Below are 6926 nucleotides of genomic sequence, written 5' to 3' on the forward strand. Positions count from 1 at the left end.
GAGCCTGATGTGGGGCTCGAATCCACGAATGTGAGATCTGACCTGAGCTGAAGTCGGAGGCATACCTACTGAGCCACCCAGGCGCCCCTCCAAGGTATGTTTAATTAGGCCTCTTTCCGTTGAAAGTGACAGAATTCTAAACTTAAAAAAAAAATTAATTTGCACACCCAGCATGGAGCTCAACACAGGGCTTGACCTCATGATCCTTAAATCAAAACCTGTGCTGAGATCAAGAATTGGATGCTTAACTGACTGAGCCACCCAGTTTCCCTGAAAGCGACTGAAGTCTAGTTCAGACTGGTTTAATGAAGCAAAAATGCTTGGCTTCAAGTAAAATTATGGGGGTCCACTAGGTTTAGGCATAGCTGGATATTTGTGGACAAATGACATCACCAGAATTCTCTCTTCTTTCCATGTCTTATGTTTGCTCTTCTCATGTTGATCCTTATAAGTTTTCTTTACATGGCTGCAAAGAGAAACTTTCAAACCTGTATCATCCTTAGAACTAGGAATCTCAGAGAATAGAAAAAGATCTTCCTTTTTCTACATTCCTTTCAATCCTCAAAAAGGCAATGCATAAGCTTGGTTGAAAAATATACCCATAGGACCAACCTCTCTCTTTAGGGGCATGGGATATACTGATTGGCTAGCTTTGATTACATCCTGTTATAGGCCAAGTTCTGTTCTTCCAAAATTCATATATTGAAGTTCTAACCCCCAGTACCTCATAATGCAACTATACTTCTTGAGATAGTTTCTTTAGGGAGGTAATTAAGTTACAATAAAGTCTTTAGGGTGGGATCAAATCTAATATGACTGGTGTTTTTATAAGAAGAGGAAATTTAGACACAGACATGTACAGAGGAGAAGACCATGTGAAGACATGGGGAGATGGCCATCTGCAACCCTAGGAGTGAGGCCTCAAAAGAAACCAAGCCTGCTGATACATGGATCTCAGACTATCAGCCCTTAGAACTAAAAGAAAATAAATTTCTACTATTTAAGCCACCCAGTCTTTGGTATTTGTTTTGGCAGCCTTAGCAAACTACTACACATTCCAAATCCTGTGGTGTGAAAGTGTAGATCTGGCTCTTAGATTGCCAGCCCAACTTCAGAAGAGGAACTAGGAATCCCCATGAGGAGAGAAGAAGTTCTAAGATTCAAAGAAGAAGAAGATGGTGCTGGACCCACCATAATTGCCAATGTTCCCACAGATGGAGAGTAACCAATCTGCCTTAACCTAAAGGTCCTGATATCACAGCACCATTCTGGAAAACAAATTTATGATCTATGATAGATTTCTCATCAAAATTATTCAAAAAGTTGTGAACCTCATTTTCAACCACCACAAGTTGGAATAGGTTGGATTGGCAGTAAAGCATAGTGTTTGCAGTGCTTTCAGATTGGTCATGTCTGGATTTAAAAACTGAAACCATCTATTTACTACTCAGATTACTTTGGGAACTTATTTGAGCCTGTTTAATCATTTATAAAAGGGAAATAATGATAGCACTTTACTTTTACATTTGTTGTGAAGATTCTTTAAGTTAATTAATGTGAAGTTCTTAATATAATGTCTCAGACAATAAGAAATAGTAGATACTGCCTACTATTGTTTGCATTATATCTACCATGACTGTTATTCTTGTTATGTATAGATTTTTCAACACACTAAAATGGCCTAATTGCATATAATTATACTTGCCAAATTGCACATATCTCATTGTGGAATATCTTGAATTTGAGGTACCTGTGTGCTAACAAGATGGAGATATCCAGTTTACAGCCAGCACCCTGCCACTGTAGCTAAGGACAGAGGTCAGGACAGTTGATATTAATTCAGGAGTCATTTGTAACACTTATGTCAGAGATGACAAATTAACAACCTTGAGGAATGTATTTTTCCCCTCCTAAGTAGATTTTTAACAAACAAATGGGCTACCATGTGATATTGTCAGGAAGGAAAACCTTCCTCTACCCTGTGGTCCTCGGGCTGGACTTAGAATCCAATTGATATAAGACAGATTAACAGGAGAAAATCAAATTTAATAGGCATAAATACAGGGAATTTACAGGGGCATGAAATTCTGAGGACAACGAGGCAAGAGGAAGCTTATATGAGCTAAGGGAGGGGGCAAGTATAGAAGAAAGCTGACTAGCAAGAAGGTGAAAGATGTTTGGCTATTATGCAGCGAGGTAAAGGAGAGTCTCTGTAAATAGCTCTCTTCTTTGTACAGTTCTCTTTCCATTGTAAATGTAGGCAGTCATGGCAGAAGCAGAGAGCTTCCCCTGCATCTGCTGGGTTTTTATTACCTTTACCTCAGAATAAACTTTATGCTAAACTGGCCCTTTTTGGGGCCGTCTTCCCTGGGTCCCTAACATTATCATCTTATGTTAAATACATACATACATATATACATACACACATGGGTTATCATTTACTATTATATAACATTTAGAAAAAGCAGATTGAGTGGCTTTTCTTTCTTTTTTTTTTAAATTTTTTTTAATGTTTTACTTATTTTTGATACAGAGAGAGACAGAGCATGAGAGGGGGAGGGGCAGAGAGAGAAGGGGGCATGGAACACAAAGCAGACTCCAGGCTCTGAGCTAGCTGTCAGCACAGAGCCCGACGCGGGGCTCGAACCCACGAACATGAGATCTGACCTGAGCTGAAGTCGGAGGCTTAACCAGCTAAGCCACCCAGGCGCCCCTGAGTGGCTTTTCTTAATAAATCAGTGATCTGGGTGTACTGCTTGGCATTTTCATAAATCAAGTATAAAAGGGAACTGAGGAATAGCTGCCTTTTTTCATCATGAATCCACCTCTTCACCCAGGGTATGCATATGTGTATATTTCTCATTCATTTGGGCCACCTCCTCCTCTCTGGAGGCCTGTGAGCAGGCCCCCTGATGAAACTGATAGTTGAGGACACAGATGTAGGGGAGGTTGCTGTATGGAAGAAGAAGGAAAGGGGACCGATTATGGAAATAGGAAGCAGAGGAGTCCTCCAAGAAGCTCAGCAGTTAGTAAGAATGTCTAACCAGCTAGTAAGACGTTAGTAGGATTAGTCAGTTAGTTAGAACACCAGAAAATAGCACTGTCATCACACTCAAAGCAGCAGGTAGTGTTAATCAAAGGGAGGTGGTCAAACAGTATCATATTCTCAAAGACTCCTGGTAAGCAGAATGAAAAGAATCTACTAATTTTGTCAATAAGAAGATCACTAATGGCATATACTAATGAAAGTAGTTTCAGTCTTATGAATGGGTAGAAATCTACAATGGACAGAGAAAATGAAGTCCTTTCTTTTTAAAAATCTTTCATCTAATGGAGTGATTCCTACATGAGGTTTTATGGGAGGTTATTTTTTTATTATACAATAAAAAAGTGTTTATTGACCAACTAAAAAAGCTTCAAGTAGGAGATGCAGCTAATAGAGCAAAGAAAAAAACAGCTGATAGAGCCCAGTTCTATCCAGCCGAGACCAAGGGACAACATTTTCTGAAAAATACGGAGTGTTTAACAAATCTGTGTGTCATCCTAGTGGAGGGGCCATGCTATTCTTCTTTGTATTGTTCCAACTCCAGTATATATGGTGCTTATTTTAATTGCACTTAGGTATGTGATTTTGAAGACTTGCTAGTCTTGATGTGGATGTCTCATAAGTTCCTGGAGCTCAAAATGTTTAAAATTAATTTCATCATTTGATTCTACCCATCCCCAAACATATTTCTATTCCTATATTCTCTCTTTTACTTAGTCTCCCAAATTAAAGTCTGGAAGTTATTTTATATTTCTTTTGCTACCACCCATCTAGTCTTCTCACCTTTTTTGCCACTTCCTATCCAATCACACACAAAGTCCTGTTGATTCTTCTCTTGAGTTTGTCTGGAGTCTATCTTGTATTTTAATCACAGTTCTCTTTTTTGTGATATTCACTGAACTGGAGGCTCTTTGAGGATGAGACTTGTTCTTTATGTTTTTCCTCATGTCGGCTCCTAAAGGTATATATAAAATGACATGACAAATATTTGGTAAGTTTTGTAGAGATGAGCTAAATGCTCTCCCAGCTTCACATCCTACACCCTTGTTTCTTACACTCCAGTCACCCCATACAATCTACTCTTCCTCCAATACCCTGTACTATTGCATACCTTTGTATTACTTCTGCCTGGGATGCTCTTCACAATGCATTGTCCACCTGGAAAGTGGACTATGTTTCTGAAAAGTTAGTAGAGGAATTAATGCCTCTGTGAAATTGCCCTTTATTACTCTACTTTTGTACAGACCTCGCTCCAGAGTACCAACATTTCTTTTTCTATCCAGCACATGACAAAATATTTCTCAGCTTCACTTCTTTGACACGGCCATAGAATGTGAGTGGAAAATTGTGTACACAGTTAGGCTTAGCCCGTGATTTCTTTCCTGTTGTCATCCTCCCTGCTGTTTCTTTTACTTTCAGGTGGTTGGTTTAAAGAACCTTCAAGTGGGTTTGGGAGCTGTGTGTTGAAGATGGTGGAGCTCTTATAACAAGGGAGCCCACCCCAAGTCACTGGTTGGTAAGTGCTGTCCAACCTGCAACTCTTGAATGGGACCATTGTGAGAATGAAAAAATAAACATTTTTTGTGTTAAACCACTGAGATTTTGGAATTTATCCATTATAGTCACTGTAGGGACATCATTTGCCACCCCAAAATACGTCTTTGGTATAAAGATTATTTTAGGTTAATTTTTAAGAAACTACAAACAGGGGGTGCCTGGGTGGCTCAGTTGGTTAAGCGGCCAACTTTGGCTCAGGTCAGGATTTCGCAGTTCATGGGTTCAAGCCCTGCATCGGGCTCTGTGCTGACAGCTTGGAGCCTGGAGCCTGTTTCAGATTCTGTGTCTCCCTCTTTCTCTGTTCCTCCTTTGCCCATTATCCCCCTCTCTGTCTCTCTCCAAAATGAATAAACATTAAATAAAAAAAGAAACTGCAAACACAGGAGCTCTAAAAACCAAATGAAAGTTACTTTAAAAAAAAGATATTTACATGTATAAGGAAAATCTCTATTTGTAAGGGTGTCTTTCTTGTTGTACCAGGAAGAGAAGGATGACTCAATCTGTAGAAACTATTATGAGTGGAGAAGGCAATGACTTACCCCTGTTTACTGTGCATGTCCAGGAAATATCTCATAACTACTGTCCACCCCCAATATCTTGTTTTGTCTTTATCTGAAGATGGTTTTAAGGTGATGGCTTTGGCCATTTCAGAGAGTTGCTCAGTTTTCCTGGGTCACTCTATGGATACACGTTACTAAACATTTGGTTGTTTTTCTTCTGTTAATCAAATATCAAAGTAGTTATTAGACTAGTCAAGTCACCTAGAAAGGAAGACAAAAAAACTTCTGCCCCTACAGTTTTGGCCACCTGGATGACATTTTTCACTGGCTGGACCCTCCTGGCTCTGGGGCTGCTGCAGATCTTGGCCCTTTGACAAAAAGCTGGCAGAAGGTAAGGTTCCTACCATATCAGTCTCCAAGATCTCTCCTTGCAGGATTCAGTGGAAAGGAGAATTTTTTTTTCTCTTCTGACTTAAGATAAGATGAAGAAAATATTTTCAGAATTCTTTACGTGGGTATGGCAACTCTGGTAAAGATTTAGTGATAAGTTTTTCTTTTTCTTCCCAGAGATGGTCACTATTTTCTATTGTCTATTTAATGACCAGTGAGAATGTTCTCTCTGGCCTTTACTAGTTGGAGGATGCATATTTTTCTGACAGGCAGCTGCATAGGCTATGGATACAAACTTAGGAAATAAAAAAAGGAAGGGGGGAGGGATGTGATTCTCTTTGTTTGGAAAATCTCTTTAGAACTGGGAACCCTTATAATTAGTGCCTATGCTTTCAAGGCTGACTCTGGGAGTGACCTGTCTGAATCTTGTGAGACCTGCATCTCTTGCATTCTCCTCTGGGATGCTTCTTGTATCCATGGTTAACCCATGAAAAGGCTTACTAGAGTCTTTATTAAGATTAGTAGTTCCCAGTCTTCAATGGCCAGATGATGGAACATTTGGAGAAACTTCTATATTAAAAAAAAAACTTTTTAGAATACTCTCATTCTAAATAAATATCTTACTGGTACTTATGGAAAGGCCAAATTAAAAAGATATGAATAGTGGCTACCTTAGGGACTCTCTAAACAAGATGAAAGAATAGAAATTAGACAGCTTTAGAGTAAAAATTAACATTTGCATCCAATGTAAATTCCCCTTCTCAAAATTTGGCTCTGATACCAGCAGACCAGGTCCAAGGACACAGAGGGGTCCTGCAGGACCAGCCAAAAGGGTCCTTGCCTATGACCACGACAGAAATTAATTATAAGCCAGCAAGAAATGAGAACAGAGTTTATTAAAGAGATAGAGCATATACAGGTGGAGCATCTGGGAGATTCAGAAAGGAAACAAAAAATAAGTTTCATCTTTGCTGGGGGTCCAGGGTTTTTACTGAGGACATTGGTCTGGTGTATGTGTCCTGTCAGGCATCCAAGAACTGGTCAAAAAAGGACAAATGCTGGGTGTCCTACACAAGTTGCTTATGCCCTGGAGCTAGAGGTCTTGGTGAGTCAGTGGTCTTGGAAAATAAACATTAGGACCTGGCCTGGTCACTCCTTAGATGTTATCTATTGTGCTGGAAAACTCCAAAGAAATCATTAACTTGACTTTTACAAGGAAGACATATGTTAAACCATAAGTAAGGCTGAGATGCAAGTCCTAGCAAGAAAAGAAGCGGGAAAAGAGCAAAAATTTGACAATAAACTATTTTCATGGGTTCCCTTCAGTTTCCTTGTCTTAGTTCCATCTGTTTTGTTTTTTACCGTTTCTTTCCCTGAAAGATTTATAGAGAACACTCTAACCTGAACTCCAGTTCCAGGGATGCAGGTTACTC

At 39.5% G+C, this 6926-nt stretch overlaps 1 pseudogene; it reads right to left on the bottom strand.

Moving 5' to 3' along the window:
* Positions 1–3507: 3507 nt before the first annotated feature.
* LOC115297274 lies at positions 3508–3606 on the bottom strand (annotated as a pseudogene).
* Positions 3607–6926: the final 3320 nt, after the last annotated feature.

This window comes from Suricata suricatta, chromosome 7, assembly GCF_006229205.1.
Source record: "Suricata suricatta isolate VVHF042 chromosome 7, meerkat_22Aug2017_6uvM2_HiC, whole genome shotgun sequence".
Taxonomy (NCBI): Eukaryota; Metazoa; Chordata; class Mammalia; order Carnivora; family Herpestidae; genus Suricata; species Suricata suricatta.